This window comes from Ahaetulla prasina, chromosome 1 (genome assembly GCF_028640845.1).
Source record: "Ahaetulla prasina isolate Xishuangbanna chromosome 1, ASM2864084v1, whole genome shotgun sequence".
NCBI classification, from domain to species: Eukaryota; Metazoa; Chordata; class Lepidosauria; order Squamata; family Colubridae; genus Ahaetulla; species Ahaetulla prasina.
The window spans coordinates 33068121-33092074 of NC_080539.1; the positions used below are offsets into that span (position 1 = coordinate 33068121).

The window sequence follows — 23954 nt, forward strand, 5'->3', positions numbered from 1 at the left end:
GATCTCAGGAAGGAACTTAACAAAGAATTTCAGAGAGCTGTTAGAAAAGACAAGAACAACTTTACAACATCTGTAAAGACATTGGATGGAAACAGATACAGGAAACAAAGAAAGTCTTTGAAAAGATATCTGAACTCAGAAGGAGGTTTCAACCTCAAATTGGTATGCTGAAGGACACCAGTGGACAGATGCAAAGAAGATCAAACGGTGGGAAGAAGTATATTGAAATTCTGTACAGTGGAGATGTCAATATTCAAGATAGCTTAGAAGATTTTCCCTACTACAAGTACTTTAATATTCAAAGATGAAGTTAGATCAGCACTTCAGTCATCACCATGTCAGAAAACCTACTAGCATTCATAGAAAACAGCTACAGAAATACGTAACAGAAAAAGAGCCATTAAAGATTCAAAATAAACTATGCAATTACATGTAAAAAGAGAAACAAATTAGATTAAATAAGTGTCCATTCCAATATCAAAGAATGAAGACTTTTAATAGACTGTGCAAATTATTGTGTAGCAGCCTTAATTTCATATGCTAAAAAATAATCCTAACAATAGTGCAACATAGGTTACAAATGTATGTTAAAAAAAGCAATGCCGGATATTTAAACTGACTTTGGAAAAGGCAAGCAAAAAGACACACTATTTCTCATTGATGCAATAATAATAGGGAAAGTCAAGGAATAACCCAAAGAAGTCAATGTATGCTTCATTGATTATGGAAATTGTATTGACCATATTAACCTATAGAATATGTTTAGGAAAATGGGAATTCCTGAATACCTCATTGTTCTTCTGCAAAATCTATACAGATTTCAGGAAGCCACACCTGGACAGTACAAAAAAGACTGACCCCAAGTCAAAAAAGGAGTGAGACAAAGTTGTACGCATTCCCCTTATTTTTTCAGTTTAACTTCTGATACATATTGAAAGAGATATTGCATTAAAAGATGAGTATGGTTTTAAAACTGGAGGAGAAATATCAAGAACTTGTATTATGTATTATGCTGATGACATTGAAATTTCTATCCATGAAAGTCAAAGAAGCCAGTACAAAATGGAAGTAGTATTTCATTAGAATAAACCAAATTAATGAAACAGGTACAACAATCAGCCTCAGAACTGACAATAAAGATATTGAAATAGGAGATCATTTCAGTCTTTTAGGATCGACTACCAAGGAATTGGTAGTTTAGAAATGTGCCACAAACTAACACTTGGTAGAAGAGCAATTAAAATATGGGAACATATTCAGATACCATGTTCAAAGATCAGAATTATGCAGGCAATACTGTAGTTCTTTCTGCATGGAAGCAAAAGTTAGACTCTGACGAAACAGGGCAGAAAGAATAATTAATGACTTTGAACTTTGGTACTGACGTCTTCTGAAAATGCCCTGGATAGCCAAAAAAACACAGAAATGAAACACAGGACAAATCTGTCCGGATACAAATGACCAGGCTCAAATTACACATTACGCAAACTTCTCTCCTGAGAAGTTTATAATGCTAGAAAAATTGAACAAAAACAGAGAAAGATGATAACTATCAGTAAAATAAATGGAATGTTAGATTAGAAAATTGTTTGGGGACCAGAGCCCATTTATTTATTTATTTGCAAGGATCTGATGTTATATGTAACTTTTGGAATATATTGATTTGCTTTCTTTTTATTGAATTGTTTTCAGGTTAGTCATTTGGAAGTGAAGAAAGGCTATAGGACATCATTTTGGGAGGGAGGGCCAAGAAAATGAACCATATATTTTTGTTTGTTGTATTGTTCTTTATTTTTTACACTGAAAGCTGCCCAGAGTTTTTGGGAATTGTCTGGTCTCTAAATTCAATTAATTAATTAATTAAACCATTGGACAGGGTGGGTTGAATTTTTCAATCCATTTTGAAGTGTTCTGGACTGATATAATGGAAAATAAATTTGCTAATCTTACCAGAAAGACAGATGGGTGTAGTCGTTTAGATACCAAGTTAAAAAACAGTGGTCTCTGAGTTCTAGTCCTACTTTGGGCACAAAGCCAGCTGGGTGATCTTGGGCCAGTCATACACTCTCAGCCCTATGAAGGAGGCAATGGCAAACCACTTCAGTGAGTTTTACTCCCACCTTAGGCATGAAACTCTCTCTAAGCCCATGATGTCAACCTCAGGCAACAAGCTAGTTGTCCAATATTTGTAACAATCAATTGATCAAAATCCACTTGATGCAAAATGTGGACTGTGCACTTCTGGGAAAAAGCTGGGAAGAAAAAGAAATACGTGGATTTAATTCTGCTCTATTCTGTGTAGCTATGATATGAAACCATTAGCCTTTCTCAGCCAAGGGCCAGATGTGGTCTTTCAATGGTGTACTGAGTGCTGCATTCAAAATAGTATTTGAGTGAGCCTGATTTTTAAAAAAATGTTATTTTAACTTTATATATATTTAAAATTAATTAAAAGTTATTATTCCCTACTTTTGTGTTTCATTGTTTTTTCCTTCTATCACATTAAAACATTTGGAAGTCTTGGATGCCATACTCAGAATCTGGAGGTTCCAATTTATGTAATTCTTCACTAAGCTATAATGCAGCTTGTCAGGGAGTTAAGGTAGCAGTTGCAGCTGTGTGATCAAAGCCATCTCCGATTTAGAAAAACAGAGTTGTTATTCATAACCACTTTTTCCACGTGTTGCAACATATGGAAAAAAGGGGTGGGTTTTGACTATGCAGGTACATTTGCCAGCTTGATTTTTTTTTTAACCTCCTCCTGCAGACCCTCATGTAGCTTAGTTAACTTTAGCATGTTGTGTGAGCATCACTATTTGGGTATTATTCAATAAAACAAGGTTAGGGCACACCTAAATCTGTAGTTAAAGCCAGTATAAAGACTGCTCAGAATATTATAAAAGACTTTTCATACGCAGGTATTCAGGATTTAGAAATATTCCGTTTTGAAACATGTAAATGAATTTGATTTTATAGAATTTGGTGGCAAAAAAAGTAAGTATAATGAAGATTTTTATGCTATTTGAAAGCCTCAGAGAAACATGGAGAAAATGAGAATTTGCAGAAGAGCTGGAAACTGTGTTAGCCCAGTGCAGCAGAAAGAGGACACACTCCAACTTAGAAACTGCAGCCAGGTCCACAAATCACATTAAGCCGTAATGTGGTTTGGGTTCTATGAACCCAACTATTGTGGTCTGGAAATCAGGATTTACAGTTGAGCATGACCTTAATTAAATATTTTCGTCTGTATAATGCTGGAAGACTACTTGCTGTTTTGGGGGGTTGGAATGGGCAACCAAATGCCATTATTTCCATTTTAATGTATTTGCTCATTTTAAAGTCTGCCTTTCCTAATATTTTGCCAAGATCCATCCAGGGAGAAGTGAGTGGAGCCAAGAGATAAGGAAGTCTTCCCAAAACTCCAGCTGTGTATGGAAATAGTCTGGATTATGACTTTTCTCCATTTTTCTTTTCTTTTGCAGAGGCCACCTGTGTGTATTTAATCCTGCTAGCAGATCTTCTATCCTGGAATAAGGACAGTTAAAGGAGAAGGCTTGCCTAATTTATTTTGGTACATCTGATTGCTAGTAATGGTTTGGGAGTAGTTCCTGTAAAAAAAGTATAGCGCTAATCTTTTCTGCTTGGAGTTTTGTTCCTTTAATTCAAAGGTAGGGAACCATGGCCCTTTTATGACTTGTGGACTTCAACTCCCAGAATTCCTGAGCCAGCCATGACAATTCTGGGAGTTGAAGCCCACAAATCAAAAAAGGGCCATGGATCCCCATCCCTGATTTAGTTCCTAGGCAGAGAAGTTCCCTCATCCAAATCATGGAAAGTTCCCCCTTTTGACATTGCTCTGACTTGTAGCAATTTTCAGAATGCTGGACATACATTCTTTCCTTCATCTATTACTCTAATTTTCTTTAAAACTGCAGATGTCTGGATTTGGCCGCCGGACTTGCTCTAGATCAGTGTTTCTCAACTGTAGCAACTTTAATAGAATAGAACTTTTTATTGGCCAAGTGTGATTGGACACACAAGGAATTTGTCTTGGTGCATATGCTCTCAGTGTACATAAAGGAAAAGACACATTCATCAAGAATAATAAGGTACAACACTTAATCATAGTCATAGGGTACAAATAAGCAATCAAATCATATTAGGAAACAGTCAATATACATCGTAAAGATACAAGCAACAAAGTTACAGTCTGTTACAGTCAAAAGTGGGAGGAGATGGGTGATAGAAACGATGAGAAAATTAATAATAATGCAGACTTAATAACTAGTTTGACAGTGTTGAGGGAATTATTTGTTTAGCAGAGTGATGGCGTTCAGGAAAAATTGCTCTTGTGTCTAGTTGTTCTGGTGTGCAGTGCTCTATAGCATCATTTTGAGGGTAGGAGTTGAAACAGTTTTTATGTCCAGGATGCAAGGGGTCTGTAAATATTTTCACAGCCCACTTTTTGACTCGTGCAGTATACAGGTCCTCAATGGAATGCAGGTTGGTAATAATTGTTTTTTCTGCAGTTCTAATTATCCTCTGAAGTCTGTGTCTGTCTTGTTGGGTGGCAGAACCAAATCAGACAGTTATAGAGGTGCAGACGACAGACTCATTTAATTTAATTCTTAGTGTTCCTTAGCCACAGCTAAGGATAATAATTCTGGGAATTGTAGTCCACAGGCCTTAAAGCTGCTAAGGGTGAAAAATTCTGCTCTGGATGAAGCAGGTGCTTTAGGAACCAGCCATCCAATTTCTATTTCTGTAGCTGAATGTTCAGAACATCCTTTACCGATTACATTTCTGCCTCTCTTGCGACTGTTAAAGATACAAGAATCAGAAGGGAAGGAAGGTGGGTGCGTGCTGTCCTAAAGTGATGTGGAAATATAGCTGATGCCATGGATACATAATGTACCTTTGACAGCATCTTTCTCTGTTTCTAAAGCAGATGCTAACTGGCAATTTCAGGCTTTGTCTAGCAGCAGGGGAACAGCCTGAGCAGCCAAGACTGGCCTTTTAATAAATAATTTCTAATGCTCTTTCTTCCTGGGGGAATGTTTCATCTTATTTATTTATTGTTTAACAGTATCTGTAACCCATCCTAGCCCCAAAGGACTGTGGTACACAGTGTGCTTATTGCAATGGTCAATAATTCTAGTAGCAAATGGCAAAGCATATTGCTCTTGCAGAGAGCCCCCACTCCCAATATAAGTAATCCTTGATTTACTACCATTCATTCAGTGATTATTTCAACAGCACTGAAAAAAGTGATTAATTAGCAGTCCTTGTATTAACAACAGTAGCCTTACAATCGTATAACCAAAGTTCAGGCACTTGGCAACTGGCATGTATCTATAATAAGCAATAGCACATAGACTTATATACCGCTTCACATTGCTTTACAGACCTCTCTAAGTGGTTTACAGAGTCAGCCTATTGCCCCCAACAATCTGGGTCCTCATTTTACCGACTTTGGAAAGATTGAAAGCTGAGTCAACCAATCTATAATAGTTGCAGCATCCTGTGATTCCCAGCCAGCTTCCAAGAAGCAAAGACAATCAGAAAACTGATTCACTTAACAACCACACAATTCAAGGATTCATTTAACAACCTTGACAAAGAAGTCATAATTTAGGAGGCTCCCAACAACTACCTTACTCAGCAATGGAAATTCTGGTCCAAATTGTGGTTACAAGCTGAGGACTATCTGTATTGGGTATGTCTAGTTTGATGAAAAGAAGGGGTGACATGTTAGCAGTGTTCCAATATTTCAGGGGCTGCCACAAAAAGAGGGAATCAAGCTATTCTCCAAAGCACCTGAGGGCAGGACAAAAAGCAATGGGTGGAAACTAATCAAAAAGAGAAGCAACTTAGAACTAAGGAGAAATTTCCTGACAGTTAGAACAATGAATCAGTGGAACAACTTGCCTCCAGAAGTTGTAAATGCTCCAACGCTGGAAGTTTTAAAGAAGAGATTGGATAACCATTTGTCTGAAATGGTATAGGGTTTCCTGCTTAAGCAGGGGGTTGGACTAGAAGACCTCCAAAGTCCCTTCCAACTGTTCTGTTCTGTTCTGTTCTGTTCTGTTCTGTTCTGTTCTGTTCTACTCTACTCTACCCTACTCTACTCTACTGCTTGGGCCTTTCTGCCAATAGTCTAGATTTCATTGTAGCAATTCTTTACTGGTAGTAGTATCTCCCAGTATACTGGGCAATTTTTTCCCCTGTGATCAATATCTCCTCTCTCCAATATTTAATTGTTCCCAAGTGACCGTGCAGAGTCCCAAAATGGTTAGCTTGAGTCCCTGCCAGTTTTCATTTTGTTTCCTAAGAACCAACATTCAAGTGGTGCTTCAGAACTACTTCTTTTTCTCCTAAGATTCATCCTTGAAATATAAAAGTCGGGAAGATTATTTTCTTGAATGCACACTTTGTTTTTCATCAGCCTCTGTTTTTTTTTTTTCAGTTGTGGGATTTGATCAGAAGGAACAATTTTTGGTATGGTTTTTGCTCAAATTAGATCAATATTAAATGAATGTAAAATGCAGGGAGTGATTTATTCTAAAAAATGCAAGTAGAATCTATGATCAGGAACGCTACTTAGAGGTACCAGAAATAGAAATATCATAGAAATTTAAGTGTTGCTTTTCTTGTTGCATGTCTGAGAAAAATGGTTCACCTGAAACTGTTGTTTCCTTTGGAGGGAAATAACCCACTGATGACAATGGGGGATCCAGCACAAACCAAATACCAGCTCTAGAAGGAGATGTCAATGCCTCAGGGTGTTAAAAAGCACTTATATATCTGTCAACTGTGTTTATTTTTTATTTTATTTATTTGTCACAACATTATATATAGGAACATTTATTGAAAAGAAACAATAGGACAGGAATGGTAGGCACTTTTGTGCATTAGACCTCATCAGAGCCATATAGAGCAGCCAGCTAGCCTAAGAAAGCCATCTTGCTCCTTCTGCCTTTTCTATTTATTTTAAATAGCTTATTATTATCATTATGACTGGTTAGTATGATTTTACTTTACTTTTCTATTTAAAAGAATGACTGGATCTCCAGGTAAAGTTATTTGCTATCGTACAGAAATAACTTATCATTTAGTTTGTTAGCTTGACTATAGAGAAATTGAATGGAACCCATGTAAGAAGCTTATGAGTAATAAAGTAATAAGTAATAAATTTTCCAACAGTAGTTATAACAATTTTATTAATTGAATAAGTTAATTATAATTCACTATAATATAATAAATCAATTGTAATATAATTTAATAAATTCAATATTTTTTCTTCCTCCAGCTTTGATTCTGAATATGCAAACACTAAGACGCAAGAATACTATGCAATTTGTATCTGCGTGCATTTTAATAATTCTATAAACATAATTCCAATTGTATATATTTTATAGCATTCTCCAATCAGGTTCCCACTTTTCTTTGTGGAACAAGGTGATCTCAAGAGCATGTGTGTCATTAGGGGATGCCACTATTTTTGTTTCTTTTAAGATTAAATTTTCATCCACTTTGTAGTTTGACTGGTAAAACTTTGCTTTGGCTTTTGGATAAGGTGATCATTTTATCATCCTATGAAATATAGGAAGTTGACTTATGCTGGGTCAACCATTGATCCATCCTCTTTGATTGACTGCTAGTAGATTTCTGGATCTTGGCAGAGATATTTTTAGTATCTCTGTGTAAAACCTCTTAAATTAGATATGCCAAGGACTGAATCTATGACTTTCAACATTACAAGAATGCACTGAAATAGGAGGTTTCTCATGTTATGACAGTGGCCTCAACGCCATGCAAATTAGCAATAGAACAGCTGAAGCTTCAAGAAGGAAAAATTAGCCTAGGCTGCTCTTTAACCTTTAACAAAAAGGTTGAAGATGGTAGGTCACATTTTTTTACAGCATGGTGGGAAGTACCATCACTTGTTAGTGCTTACAGCTAAAGCTACTATTAAGAATCCAGGAACCCGTGGGGCTACGCCTACTCCCTGATCTTCAGACCTTTAAGCGCGAGCTTAAGACTTTCTTTTTTCATCAAGCAGGGCTGGCCTAATGATAAATTTTAATCGAGGGTTTTTAGTGAGGTTTTTAGTGGGGTTATTCTATTCTATAATTTTATCTACGTATTTTAAATATTCAGCTCATGGAATTAGATTTTTAATTATATATTGTATTTTAAATTCTTTGTATATGTGTTTTATCTATGCTGTACACCGCCCTGAGCCTTCGGAGAAGGGCGGTATAAAAATTTGAGTAATAAATAAATAAATAAATAAATAAATAAATAAATAAATAAATAAATAACAGAGCTAGCCCAGTGTTTCTTAACATTGGCAATTTTAAGATGGATGAACTTCAACTCTCTGAATTCCTAAGCCAGGGGAGAAATTCTTGATGTTGCAGTCCATCCCTCATAAAATTGCCAAGGCTAAGAAACACTGGGCTAAGGCAACTTAATTTACAAGCCAAATTGCTCTGAGTTTTGGGGTAGTTATTTTGGGGTAACAGAAGAAAGTATTACTATCAAATATAAGGTATCTGTGGATGCTAATTCATACTCAGTAAGATATACCCTCCTTGCATTTCGTTGCATTTGAGAAGACCATAAGAAGCTGGGTCATTATTCTAAAGATTTCCAAGAAGAATCTATAAAAGGATATATTTGATATCCCTGTCTTTCTCAAATTTAATTGATTTCATGAACAGTCTCTAACTAGGGAGATACAATATATTATTTATTCATTATATATGACCTACAATATATTTTTGCCACAGAGGGCAGTCAAGGGCAGTCACACAAGCTAAACCAAAACTAAACCACATTAATAGTTAGAGTCATATACAGTGTTAAATTCTAATGTAGGTTATTTGATTCTGAAGTAGCATATTGTATGAACATAGCAAATTGTGTATTTGATTAAATAAACCTCTGGCTAAGCAAATACACTACAAATTAGATTTTAAATAGGGTAGCAATGAAGATCTTGGATAAAATATTCAGATGCTGTGATTATACCCAAAAGATCAGAATCATGCGTGCAACTGATACGCTGTAGAAGCAAAAGTTGGATTTTGAAGAAGCAGACAAGTATTGATGATCTTGAACTTTGGTGCTGGAGAAGATTCCTGACAAATACCCTGGAGAGCCAAGAAATCATAGAACAGAGTTCTCCTTCAAGGTACAAATGATGGCTCAAGTAATATTTTGCACAATTGAACACATGTGAAGACCTAAATTCCTTGTGATGTATATAATGCTAGGAAAAGCGGAAAAAGGACAACCAAAAGTAAAGAGGATGGTAATTATAAAGGTGATGGATGCACTGTTGGTAGATCCGATGGGTCAGGTTGGGGCAGATCATCTTGTATTTATGTGGTTATGAAGAGTCGACACTGACTTAATGGTACATCAATTTACTAAACAAGCTACCACCTATGGCACTTCCATATGAGGGTTCTTTACCAGACTGAAAGGAACTCCAGATCTACACATTCCTATAATAACAGTAGGGGTGAAAAGCTAAGGTATAATGTTTCTGGTTTGGCTGCCATGTAATTAAAATGGTAGCAAAGCTAATTTGATATTTGTGTGTGTGACTCTGAGGCAGGGGTGAAATGCTCCCGGTTCGGCAATGGCGGCAGGTGGTTCGGAGAACCGGTAGCAAAAATCCCTGCCCCTCACCCCCGCCCATGCCCAGCTGAGCCATGTGATTGGCCAAAGAGGTTGTAAAAAAATGCTTTTAAAAGTAAAAAAAAAATCACACGCCACAGCTGATCACCTCCTCGTTCTGTTCTACTTACCGCATGCTTCCTTTTGGCGTGCACTTGCATTTGCAGCCAACAAACCAGTAGTAAACCAGTTCAGATTTCACCACTGCTCTGAGGGTCCTTTTTCCCCTTAAGAAGAAACTCTTGCCTCATCCGTCTTTGGGTCCTGTGATCTCGAAGGGCTTTGTAGTTCTACTTCCTTAGCCCCAATGAAAAGGAGCAAGTGTGAAATTGACATTTTTTCCTGAGTTTTCTCCTTTTCTTTGACATTGGACTGACTGAGAGTGAAACAGTGCCATGATTTCCACACACACCCCCATTTTAAATATTAAATAGAAATCATTGGGAGATTTGTTTCTCACCCTGCAACTCTAGAGGAGGAATAGATGGTACAGCTACTCATCATGGATTAGATACTGCAGGAATGCTAGACAAACATTGCCTATACCTGTTGGAAATAAAAAGGATGGAATATGAAGAGGAATAATGGAGCTAGATTATTTAAGTATCCACTCAATGATTTTAACTTAATACAGACAAAACCCCCATAAATCTTCTAAAATAAGTAAGGCAGCAGCCAGCAGCCACTGTATATATTTAATTGAAAATAAGGTTATGGGGAAGCTCACATTTACTACTGTTTCAAGTCTATTCCTTCCCTACCACCACAATTTACCCAGGAGGTGAATCAGGGTTTGAGGAATTTGTTGAGGAGCAAAAATATTTTTTATTTTATTTTAAGTGCTGCAACTTAATAACTAAATAAGTATGAGAATTCCAAATATATGCAAATGCCTTGCTTTAAATCAAGCTCTTTCTGAACTCAGTTATGTTGCATAAATCTGTTTGGAAAATCAAAACCTTGCAAATCCATTCCATAACGTATTTATTTGTTCATTTAATTTAGATACCATCATAATCTTTTATGTTCTTTGTGAATTTCTGTCCTTGTTGATGCCCAAAACTGTCACTGTTATTTACTGGATTTTTTTCCCTATGAATATAATATTGTCTATTATGTTGTTTGGTGATATAGGATAATTTTTTGTGGATGTTTTATTAATTATGTTGTATCTTTGCTGTAAGCTTGCATGAGCCTGGAAATATTTGGCAGCATAAAAATCCAATAAATCATCATTATTCTAATTACACTAGGATAGGGAGTAAGACCTTGAACTCAATGGAACTGAGTAGCAAGGAGAGGCTTCTATGTAGTATTCTTAAAATCTGTATTTTGTACTTTAGGAATGGATGTTCTTAACTCTTTCCAAGTAAAGATTTGTGTGGAATAAAAAGAGGGAGAAAGTTGGTGGATAAAAAGAAGTATTTTTTTTTAAAAAAAATCTGCTATATTGAATTATTGGCTTTTAACAAGTTTTTTAGACTTTCATTAGTGAACTTTTTTTGATATGATAATTAATGGTAAAAACATTTCTACTTTCTTTGCATAAACACATATGATACGTGAGTAGTATAATAGCAAGTCAGTTTCAGGTCATCAGTTTTAATGATTCATTGAATCCCTCTTTAGACAATCATATATGTTATTTCAGTTGTGAACTGTCTATGCAACATTATTCTTATCGGCATCACTACTGTTCCATTGTGGAATGGTGTACCTTGATTTCAGAAAAAAAAATACATTTGAATTAATCTCCCAAGAGATTCTTTTTTAAAAATGACAAAATATAAATGATTTTTAGATGTATCTATAAAGTCTAGTGGAAAAAATGATAAAAATTGTCACTGGGCTATGCTACTTTTAGAAGGATGAAGACTGGTTGTATAGAACAAGCATACATCAGTGGCTCTTCAACATGCTAAAGTAGGGGTGTCATACTGAATTTCACTGAGGGTCATATCAGGATTGTGGTTGATCTTGGGGGCTGGGTAGGTGTGGCCAGCTCGACATCACTCATGTCGGGGGCACCTGTGGTGGCCCGAGTGCTCTGCCAGTGAAAACAGAGCTCGGGAGGCTGCGATGGCCTCCTGCAATCCTCTGCCAATGAAAATGGAGCTTGGGAGGTCCGCACACAGGAGAAAATCTTAAAAGGATCTGTGTGTCTCGCCAAATTACAAACTGAACATAAGTCAATAGTATGCAGCTGCAAAAACCCCAAACGTAGTTCTAGCGTACAGCAAAAAATGCAGGATAGCAAGATTAAAAGAAATCAGGTGATCTCCAAAGTCTAAGTACTATTTGTTCTAGAAATCTTTAAAACAGAAATAATACACTGAAAACCTATAAATCTATAAATATACACATCTGATTTTTCTGGATGTTTGTGGGTCTTGATAAGAGGCAAAGCAAATAATTATGAAATGAATAGTTACAAATATCTAGGACAGCAATGTTGTTGATATTAGATTCCATAGTATGGCTTTGCACTTAACGTTACCTTCACAAGTTTCAGTAAAGCCTTTGCTTCTGTTTCTTTGCTCTCATTTGAGTTTGTTATTTCTACCATCTTTGTTCCATTTTGTATTCTTTTCTTGTTTTAAATGTTTTTAACAATTTGTAAACTATCCAGTGTCACTGAGAGTCAGGCAACATATACATTTAATAAATAATATTACTCTTAATATAGAATAGAATAGAATAGAATAGAATTTTATTGGCCAAGTGTGATTGGACACACAAGGAATTTGTCTTGGTGCATATGCTCTCAGTGTACATAAAAGAAAAGATACCTTCATCAAGGTACAACATTTACAACACAATTGATGATCAATATATCAATATAAATCATAAGGATTGCCAGCAACAAGTTATAGTCATACAGTCATAAGTGAAAAGAGATTGGTGATGGGAACTATGAAACGATTAATAGTAGTGCAGATTCAGTAAATAGTCTGACAGTGTTGAGGGAATTATTTGTTTAGCAGAGTGATGGCCTTCGGGAAAAAACTGTTCTTGTGTCTAGTTGTTCTGGTGTGCAGTGCTCTATAGCGTCGTTTTGAGGGTAGGAGTTGAAACAGTTTATGTCCAGGATGCGAGGGATCTGCAAATATTTTCACGGCTCTCTTCTTGATTCGTGCAGTATACAGGTCCTCAATGGAAGGCAAGTTGGTAGCAATTATTTTTTCTGCAGTTCTAATTATCCTCTGAAGTCTGTGTTTTTCTTGTTGGGTTGCAAAACTGAACCAGCAATATTTCCCCTTTGCTTAATGTTGCCGATTCAGAAAGAGTATGTTTTGTTATAATGGCTACTCAGAATCTTTGGGTTTTAAAAAGCACTTATTTATATACTTCTGTTGATATTAGTATTTTACGTATTTATGTGGATCACGAGAAGCACAAGTTAACCATCATGAACTTTTAATGCAGGGGTCTGCAACCTTAAACACCCAAAGAGCCATTTGGACCCATTTCCCACAGGAAAAAAAAAACACTGGGAGCCACAAAACTCTTCCTGTGCCTGACTATTTCTTGAGCAACCACAAAACTAGCATATATCGTTGAATTAAAGATTCTGTTTTCTTCTGAAACTTTTCTTTTCTTGGATTTACCCATGGTTATCCTACCAGGGTTGAAAAGTTCAATAAATCGCATGTCAGCTGGTGCCGCACATTGGCAGTTGTGACGCATATTTTGAGAGACAGGGAGCCGCAGCAGAGAGGTGAAAGAGCCACATGTGGCTCCAGAGCTGCAGGTTGCTGACCCCTGTTCTGGTATGTTAAATACAAGTATGAAGTCATCTTATGGTGGATTGTCTGGTGCTATTTTAGGATTTAAGTGGATGATAGTGTGGCTTTGAACATTCACTGTGGACAAATAAGTCACCTCTAGGGTGATTCATTTTTTTGCCAACCGATGGCTTAAGTGGCAAATGTCATGTGAGAGAAATACCATCAATTGGGACTAAACTAAAGTTTCAGACTACTAAAAAAATTAATCCAAAGTGGATACAAAATCTTTTTGCAATTCTCTTGCCAATTTGTGGCAAAATAAATTACATGGATGATTTGGTTGGGTTTCTCCAAAACTTTCTCAAGATCACAATTTTTCTTTACCAATACTAACTTTATAAAGGATGTTCCTTTGCAAAGTATTCTTTTGAAATTTTATGCAAACTAAGGAGTGAGGAATTAAAGGCAGGATTCACCCCTTGGCAACTTACAACTAAGTAAGCTCAAGAAGATCACGCTTGACCCATAAGAGTTTCTCCTACGTTCTCTTCTGCTTTGAAAATATTTCTGAAGAATTTATTTTGTTTAATTTAATGACAATAGTCAGAACAAATGGATAATTTTCTCTGGCCTCTATTAGAAATAACATTCAACAAGATGGTTGACTTATCAAGATTGCAAAGGAAGGGAAATACATTTAATATTTTCCTGTCCTGATATGGTCCATAGACAGAGGTGGGTTTCAGCAGGTTCTGACCAATTCTGGAGAACCGGTAGCAGAAATTTTGAGTAGTTTGGAGAACCAGTAAATACCACCTCTGACTGGCCTCACCAACATCTATTCTCTGCCTCCCAAGTCCCAGCTGATTGGGAGGAAATGGGGATTTTACAGCAACCTTCCCCTGGAGTGGGGTGGGAATGTAGATTTTAAAGTATCCTTCCCCTGACATGCCCACCAAGCCACGCCCACCAAGCTATGCCACGCCCACCAAGCTTTGCCACACCCACCAAGTCACACCTACAGAACCGGTAGTAAAAAAATTTGAAACTCACCACTGTCCACAGATGATTAAATGTCAGATATGCCAATCAAAGGATGACAACACTAGGTATTTCCTTGCAGGTCATATTCAAACAATAGAAACGAACTGATAGAAAAGACTTTGAGAGATGTAGGTGGAAAGGCAGGTCTAAGGGAGGCTCTGGCATGAGGTATCAAGGTACTCTGTCTTGAAGCTAGGGTTAGGAATTATTTTAATTTCAGGCTATGCTAATATTCATAAGCTACAGGTACTTTGTAGCAGTAAGCATCTGCTTAAAACCTATTTTTAATTGTCATATAGCAAAACTCAGTATGTTCCTTAGTTTCTAGGATGAAAAAAGTTTCTAGGATGAAAATTTGTGTATACTGTTGTGACAAAATGAAAAAAAATAGACTTTCTGCTTGCCCTTCAGTATTATGGGCCACCTAGTTCAGAAAGTAATCACTTACTTCAGCCTGTCAAAAATTCTCTCATTTCTGTTTTCCTTCTTTCCATCCTAAACTCTTCTAAATGGATGAGCCACAGTGCTTCATTTCAATCTAGTGACAACACAGCTCCAATTGGCTAGACAATCTGATATGCCCCCTCCTCACTGGCTGGTTGTTGTCCTGAATGGCCATTTCACCTTGAGCTACCTTGCTATTATCGTTTCTGGTGATTGGTAGCTGCATTTTTAATAAACTTGTGGTTGATTCAACAATGCCAATTAAGCCAATGAGCTTTCTTTGCCTTATGTTTTTGATTGCCTTTAGAAACGTATTCCCTTGCCCATAGTACTCCGAGTTTCCTTTCTCTTTCTTCCCTTAAATCTTGCTACATAGGCTTGGAATGAAGTTACAACATTTAACTGAATGCTACTGTGCTTCTAAGAAGCTGAACCATCATTTTTTTCCTTGCTACAATGTTCATATGGACCTATAGTGGACTCTAGAATGAAAGGAACAAACTGTTCCATTCTTTGATTTCAGTAGCATCAGAGCAACAAAGGTACAATAAGAATAGAGGAATAGCAGAGGAATAACCACCAATCAGGTTCTGGGGTGACTATAGTGTCAACCAAGCACCAAATCAACCTTGTTGCCAAACTGGACTCCATTTACTCAATTTTAGGCTCAGGAAACAAGCAGCTTAGGATGCAGAGCTGAAATTAATCAAAATTTCTGTGCTGCCCCATATTCCTGCCATTTAAGTTACATTAGCGACTATCTAAACCAGAAAAGTGGTCTGTGGTGACAATAGATATGAAAAAAGTTCCCACAACACAGGATATGTGAGTGGCCCTGAAGATGTCATTTGCTCTAAGCAGAAATTCTGAAATGATGTTATCAGACGGGAATTGTGTCCAATTTAAATAGTGCCTTCAAGAGAACCAATATTCCTCATTGGGATTAAACTCTGGGCTTCCTCCAATGAGTACAGACAAAGGACAAAAACATTGGGGGTTGCATTCCAAAAACTATTAGGTATATACAGAATTGACACAAATTTGATCTAATTGCATGTTCATTTAAATTTAATATAACTCACCAGTTAGGGAGTTAATATTTAAAATATTAATTGCATTTTTGTCACATGCAACATTAGTTTGATAAATTTCGGAGGTCTCCAGGGCTGAATTCAAGCTTTATACCCCCCCAGTTTATAATCGTGCAGAAGATATGTATTTATCTACTAAGCTTCTATGTGGCTTAGCAAAGTGGAACATATAATCTTAACAGTAAAGATTCCATGATACAGTATACAATCACCTTTTAAGAAAAGACAGGAACAACTACTCAGACCCAAAAGGTTTGCTGCACGAGCCAAAACTTGATGGCTTTACAAAAAGCCCAATAGGCTGAGGCATTTCATCGGGAGCTGTTGCTAACTGGAGACAGATAATAGATATAAAGCCATTCGCAGATAAACCCGTGGTAGCATTAAGCTTCTGTTTCACTAAGCACATTGGCGAGTAATGTTGGGCTACGTTACAGTCCAGAGTGCTCTTCTGCTTTATGTATAAATAGTACAAACCTTTGCACATTTAGTAAAAAATTAAGCCACGTTAACTTCAGCGAGTCGTTATTCTTTCAAAGACTCCTGGTAAAATGCACCATGCATTTAGCATATGGGATTTACTTCTAAGTAAACACGTGCGCAATTATTCGGCTTGGTTTTTACTTGTACGGTTTGCTGTTTTTCACTTTTTGACGAACGGCACCGTCAATGCATTCCTTCTCTTTAAGGCTGCCAGGTCTCCCGCGGACCCCAACCGCAGCTATTTCAAGACCAGCAACAGCTTTTCGTGAAGAAATTAGACAGGTGAAAGAATACCCCCGCCCCCGTCAGTTTTGGCGAAACATTTCCTCTGTTCAATCTTACTGGAGAGGCCATTTTATTTTGCAATATAAACATGGAAAGTTGCTACACGCAAAAAGCACTGGCTCAAAAGACAGACTGGAGCCAGCTTTGCTGCTCGGGGACGGTTTCGGGGGTGGGGTGGGCGGAGAAATCGGTAGCCCAACAGACCACATCTGGACGGTGGCGGGAGGGGGGGAGCCGAGCTGGGGCAGGCTGGCAGATGGAGGCGGCTGGTGAATGAAGGCTGGAGCGCGGTCTGGAAAGCGCACACATGCCCTGCCTACGCTGCCCGTCGACGCCTCTGCTGCAAGCGCGGTGCGGCGGCTGAACGCCTGCAGCAGGGCCACCTAGGGAGGCGAGCGCTCCGCGGAGGGGGAGTGGAAGAGGTTAGGGGGCGGCAGCGGCGCTCTTTCGGCCTCCCCTCCGGCTCTCGCTCCGCTCTCCCTCCGGCCGCCGCTCACAGCTCTCCCCAGCTGCCACCATCCCCAAGATGGCGGCGCGCGGCTAAGACGGGGAAGGGGCAAAAATCGCGGCGGCCTCCATTTCTCCCACTCCCCTTTTCTCTCTCCGCACCCCCGCCGCGGCGGCGCTTACTCGGCCGCTGGGTCCCGCCTCCCGCTCCTCCCCGTCCCCACCCGAGCCAGCCAGCCAGAGCCGAGGAGGAGCAGCCGGAGGAGCCACCGGAGAGGGACAGTTGCAGCCAGGGGGCCCCGGGTGCCCAGGAGCCCACAGCGGGAGCCGGGGCCCCAGCAGCAGCGCCAGCCTCAGTGCCACCGGCCCTGCAGGAGCTGGGCTCAGACGCCTCGGCCAGCCGCTCCTCCTCCTCCTCCTCCTCCTTTTCACGCCGCCCCCAGCGGCCTTGGCCCGGCCTGAGGGAGACGGCTAAGAAGCAGGCAGGCCGGCCGGCGGTGGTCCGGGGCGAAGGCTGCTGTCAACGCGTCCGCCCGCCCCACGGAGGCGACAGCAGGAGAGCCGCCGGGGCAGCTGTCAGGGGGAAAGAAGGTGGGGTTCCGAGCTGTGGTTGCTCTTATTTGGGGGAGGGGGGCTGTCGAGGAAGGGGCGGGGCGCAGAGGCGTGCAGAGCGTCTGCAAAACGGGGCGAAGGCGAAGAAGTGCGATTTGGGCGGGAGGAGGATCGGGGGGGGGGATGCAAAGAAGGGGGCGCGGTGCAGGTGGTCTCGGGAAAAGGTGGGGTGCAACGGAGCGATCCGGGCTGCGAAGAGCTGCAGGGCCCCGAAGAGCGACTAGGGGAGGGAGGGGTTTGGAGGTTGGGGAGGGGGCAAGGAAGGGGGCGTGGCGCCGAAGTGGCTCTGGGCTGGTGGCAAAGGGAATTATATAATTGTGCGTGTGAAGGGCGAGGGGGCAGCAACGTGAGGGGCCGAGAGGAGGCGAGGGTGGAAGGGAAGGGGGAGGAGGCAAGCAGGAGGAGTGGGTCCGGGAAGTAATATGGATCTAAGGGATAGAAGGGGGATCTTAGCGTGGTAACTTAAGTGGGGCTTGGAGTCGAGTCTGTGACAAGGAGGCAGGATTGTTCCTGCAGAAAAAGCGATCTGGCTGAAGGGCAAAGAGCAATTTGGATGGTAGAAAAGGGGTTGCTTGGTGAGCAAAGAAGGGTTCCTTTTATTTATAGTTGGATACTGTTGGGAGAATTTACTGGTGTAAAAAAATTCCACTCTGTCAATGAACCCTTCTTACTGCCTATATAGTGAAAATGTGAAGTATACACCATCTACCCTTCTGTTTCTCACCTACCACAGAAAAGGTTAGGAAGCCTTCACATTTTCCATGCTTGTTGATCCCTAAGATTATCATTGTAGGATGAGCTTGCTGGAAAGATCCCCTAAAGTCTAACGAAAGCGCTAGAAACCTCAGTGCAGGTTGGAAGCAAAATACCTTGAATATATGGAGACGGCAATGAATGAATACTTTCCTATGTAGGATACTTGTGTGGGGTGAGGTCACTTTGGCAAATGAGGTGTGAAGTTCAGAAAGAGTTTGAGGTGAGCATCAAACTCGTGAGATTTGGAGTATATAGCAAGCTTTCTTTTTGTATGGTGGGTTAAAGAAGAATAGGAAGCAGTGTTGAAAGTGACTTATCCCCACCACAAATTAGCAGTGGCGGTGGCACCATCTGGCCTTGAAACAGGAAGGTTTTGCTTTCCTACTGGCAAATTATGGAGACGAGCGTCAATTGTAGTGAGTAGAGTTTTTCATTGCCTTTCCTTTTGGATGACCCTGATACTCCTTGATAGCCGAGGTGGTTGCTTAGAGAAGTCATTTGCCTGTCTCCAGTAAATGTTACAGGCAGATAGAGCCACAGATTTATAAAGAATTATATGCTGAACTAGTGGGTTCCTTCCCTAGGTGGGGGAGAATTGAGTTAGGTGATTTCAAGATCCTTTCCACCTTCACATTCTATGATTAATAACGAGCAATTTAACTATAAATCTGTATGCAGAGCAATGCTGCTTTCAATTTGTATCCTTTCAAATTCCATTCCACTGCTTTTTTGAATAAGGGATAGAGACTGATTTGCCTGACAATGGCTTTCTTTTCCCCTCCACTGCAGTACATGTCAGGCTCTTAACAGACAGACCTATTTGTGCATTTCTTGTTTTAATAAAATGCAAATGCTAGCAGTTGCTATCAAGTTTAATAGAATAATAATAAAGTTGCATCCTTGTTGTTCCTTGTCTGATTTGATACTCCATTATGACTATCCTGCTTTGATGCTTGATTGGAGAGTTTGGGGTTGGCATACTTCACAAAGAAAATTTGGAATGATGATCATTATATAGTCAGAGGGAAGTTTAGTTCAAAGCAGTATGTCTCAACCTAAACAAGTTTAATGTGTGAAGCTTGTTGTCTGGGGAATTCTGGGAGTTGAAGTCCACATATCTTAAAAGTTGCTGAGTTGAGAAACAGTGTTTTAGATTAAAGTTCTCTGTCATTTTGTGACTATCACTGTGGGGAACAAAAGTGCTTGTTTCTTTTAAGAGGAAAAAATTGATGTTACCCATTGTTACCTTCTAAAATTAGCTTATACCCCATTTTTGTAAACTATTGGTGCCTAATTACTGGTCTACATGTTCCCATTTCAGAGGATTTTGGAAAAAGCAAGTAATGAACTTCAACTATTCTGCTTGATAGAAATCAGAATGGTAAAGAGGTATCAAATAACTTTTGTAGTCATTTGGGATTGAGATTTTTGAGGAAACGGAATTATACATAAAAATTTTGGGATGATGGGGGACATCTTACAGTATTAACGTGACTAACTGGAAATCATGCTCCAGTTCTGTTGACTAACTGGTTTGGTTTCATGTAAAAGGTTTTTTTCAACTGTCTGACCTTTTCCCACTTTTGGGCTATCAAATGAATGTATTGAATATGTTTATAGTTCAGTGAGTTATACTTGAAGCATAATATTTACTAGCTTGTGTTACACTTATATTTCTGAATTACTTGTTTGTATATATAATTAGTTCCCCAAGTACATGACCGTAATCTTCTCTGTGGGTTACCTGACAGTTTTTAAGCTAGTAACTTAAAAAGTGAAAAAAATCAGGGGAAATTGAACTATTCAAACATTCCATTTAACATAGAAATTGTGATTGAAAGGTGACTTCCTTCCACTGTAAGTTGGAGGAAATGAATCTTGCCGTGGGAGATTCTTATAACAGAACTTTCTCATCATTCTCCCCATTACTGGCTATTCTGATGATTTTACTAAATTCATGCTGAAAAACAGGAAAGTGTTCTCTGAAGTAAAGTGTGATGAGTTAAAAAAATATACTTGATTTCAGCCATGGAATAGGATGTGCTAATTTTTTTAGAGCCTTTATGTGGGCCATGCTCTATTATTCTATTGCTTGCTGTATTTTCTTTAGAAGACAGGGCTACAAAATACAAATGTAGGAAAAAGAAGATTATATTGGATTGGATATTGAATTGGAATATCTAGGACATTGTTTCTCAACCTAGGCAACTTTGAGACGTGTGGCCAATTCCCAGAATTCCCCAGCCAGCATGATCTAAATCAGAAGTATTCAAACTTGGCAGCTTTAAGACTTGTGGACTTCAACTCCCAGAATTCTCGAGCCAGCATACCTATGGCTGGCTGGAGAATTCTGGGAGTTGAAGTCCACAAGTCTTAAAGCTGCCAAGTTTGAAGACCTCTGATCTAAATTTATACCATCTTAAACTCCTTCAGATCTATAACCTATTTTCAATTCAAATTCCGTCTTCATAGCCTAACATTACAACTCACTTTACAAAAAGTTTTTTTATTAATTAAAATTAATAGATCCTAACAGCTGAAGTAAGAAATACAGAAAAGACAAATGGAGATAGGCTTAGCATGAACACAACTAATTTGATTTCAGTGAACTGAGACTAGCTGCATTTGTTTTGTGGTTTGTTCGCTTTTAAAATAGCATAGTGTTTAATAATAATAAAACATAGCATAAAATAGCATTTAAAATAACAAAATATCAAATCATTTATTGTGGATTAATTTTATGTATAAACAATGCCTCTATGGCATAAATCATGTTAGCATGATTTATGAACCTATTCTGTAGGCAAATTCAAAAAGATAGGGAAAGGAAAATGAGAGTTGTATATAGATTCCTACTAAGATGTATAAAAGGGAAAGGGAAAGACGTCTCCCTGGTCATGTGGCTGGCATGACTAAACGCCAAAGGCGCACGGAACGCTGTTACCTTCCCACCAAAGGTGGTCCCTATTTTTCTACTTGCATTTTTTACATGCTTTCGAACTGCTAGGTTGGCAGAAGCTGGCAGAAGCTCACCCCGTTACGCAGCACTAGGGATTCGAACCGCTGAACTTTAATAAGCTCGATAAGCTCACCGTCCTAGCCACTGAGTTCCCTTTGAGATGTATATATCATTTTAAATGACTCAATCTTAAAACTTAGATTTAAACATTTGATCTTCAAATACCTCAGAAGTGATTGAAGTAGCTTGGTTTGCATTTAGAACAGTTTTGGACTGAAAAGATGTTGTAACACTTATGACCTGCAACCTTTTGTAACTGACTCCTGTATTCATAACTGGATTCATAGATCTTGCTAAATCACACTCCAGTTTGGTTAGTCTAAGCTCAGGTTTATTGACTGTGATTTAAATCAAACCAGCTTAGTCAACTGTTTGTAATTAAAAAATACATGGCTTAGCATGAATTGTCCCCATGTATGATCAGCTGATAATATCAGAAACTATTCAAAGTGATTCTGGAATATGCATGTTCTGGGGGTGGGAGATAGTATGGGAAGGGCAAGTACTTCAGTCAGGCACAGACTAAGAGAAAGTAAAGCACTGGCAAGATTGAGCAAAGGATGAGTGGGTTGGTTGAATTAATAAATGGTGATTGCAGGCAAGGCAAAGGAAGATGGAATGGACCCTTTATGATGGTGGCTGGTAAGTGAAGGAAGATGGAGAGAGGGTTGGATGGATGTGACTGGCTAAGGAAGGAAGTTGGATGACGGGGAGGTTGAATAGGTAAGTGTGGGTTGATGGCAGCCAAGTGGAAAGAAGTTCAGAGAGAGGTTGATGGTTAGACTTTGCACACTTGAACCATAGTAGGTCAAAACAGATGTGAGGAGAAGAATGCTGAAAGATTAGCGGATGGGCTGGCCAAGAGGAGGAAGAGAAGGAGTCATAAGGCATGCCAGCCTTGCCTTACTAGCCAGTAAAAAGATTTTTTCTCTCTCATCTAAAACCCAGGACAACCAAAGTGATCCAGGTTTTGATTTGGCAGGATTGTGTCACACTGAGATGTCTATTAATATTTCACAAATTTTTGTTCCACGCACAGAGCAAATTATGTTTTCCATTTCATGTGTGCTTTTAATACCAACTATATTTTGGTCACATTAAACTTTTTGCATGCTTGAAAAAAATGTTATTAAACATCCTTAACAAAAATAACTTCAGACTACAAATAGTGGCATTTACAAATTGTTATTTAAGCCAGGTGTTAACTGAGTTCTGTAGAAATTTGATCAGATGCAACATGTCCCTTGCCTTCAATTCAAAGCAATTGAGGTTTAGTTAACAAATGAGTATATTTTAGATAGTTTGGTTAAATCTTTTTTTTTTGTTCACAATTCTTTTGTGGCAAACAGATCAATATTCATAAGTGTGACACATTTAGAGTTTGTTATGCAAATTAACTTACTGAAATAACAGTGTTGATTATTTAAAATGTGTACTTTCCCTTACGTTTTGGACATGATTATAAGTGTTCAGCAGTATTACTTTTAGGGATCATTATACTTAAAACTGTATAAATATATTCAAGCTGCTTACGTTGAGGATAGCTGCCAATTGAAACAGTATTAATTTACATGGAAATAATATCAGAATTTAATTTATAAATTTGTGCCACTGATACTACAAGACAAAGTATTTTAATCAATATTTTTTCTTTAAAATGGCACTACAACTTGTTGCTGTTTTCTTAAGATATCGTATATATTTGAAATGTAACTGCATGCTTTTTGAAAGTTGAGTTAAAAAAAATTGTTTTGTCTTTGAGCTCACGCCTGATGACTTCTTGGACCAAACCATATAACTATTTTGAAACAATATGGAAATGGTTTGACTTTTGTCAAGTACTAATTATGTAGATATAACACTGCTTAGCTTTATGAGATCAGTCAACGGTAGCTAGGTTAGGTGCAAAAATAGCTAAGCAAGAGCATCTGTGCAATGTATGTATATATCAGTGATGTCAAAGTGGTGGGGCCAACCAACCAGGTAATAAAAACTGTATTTTTTACATGTGTGTGATGCATATTAAAAAGCGTTGGCGTTTTGATTACTTGGTAGTCTCGTCATTTGTTGACCTTACCCAGGATGTCCTGGTGTGATTCAGAAAGGGCTTTAAATCACAACTTGGACATCATTTGTGCATCGTGTATCTGCTGGGCATTTTTTTAGCTTTAGCAAGCTAAACAGAGTTTTGATGGGCGGGGTCAAGGAAGAAGGCTTTCCCTGCTTTATGGAATATCTTGCCATCAGAGTTGAGGAAAGCCCCCAATCTCTTGCCCTTCCACAAAGGGGTCAAAAGCTTTAGCCGTGGGTGGGGAAACGGGGGTCTACACAATCCATGGGGCGGGCTGGCTCTAC

The 23954-nt window shown here is 38.8% G+C and overlaps 1 protein-coding gene across 6 annotated transcripts in view; it reads left to right on the forward strand.

Annotated features, from left to right (window-relative positions):
* Positions 1–17004: 17004 nt before the first annotated feature.
* Positions 17005–23954, forward strand: part of NCOA1 (nuclear receptor coactivator 1) — a 323605-nt gene continuing 316655 nt past the window's right edge. For 3 of the 6 annotated variants that reach the window (XM_058164789.1, XM_058164787.1, XM_058164788.1), the window contains exon 1: positions 17007–17803. The gene's annotated coding sequence lies outside the window, so the exon portion shown is untranslated. Of the gene's footprint in view, positions 17804–23954 lie in introns of all 6 variants that reach the window. The other 3 variants (XM_058164793.1, XM_058164792.1, XM_058164791.1) reach the window with 3 other exon arrangements.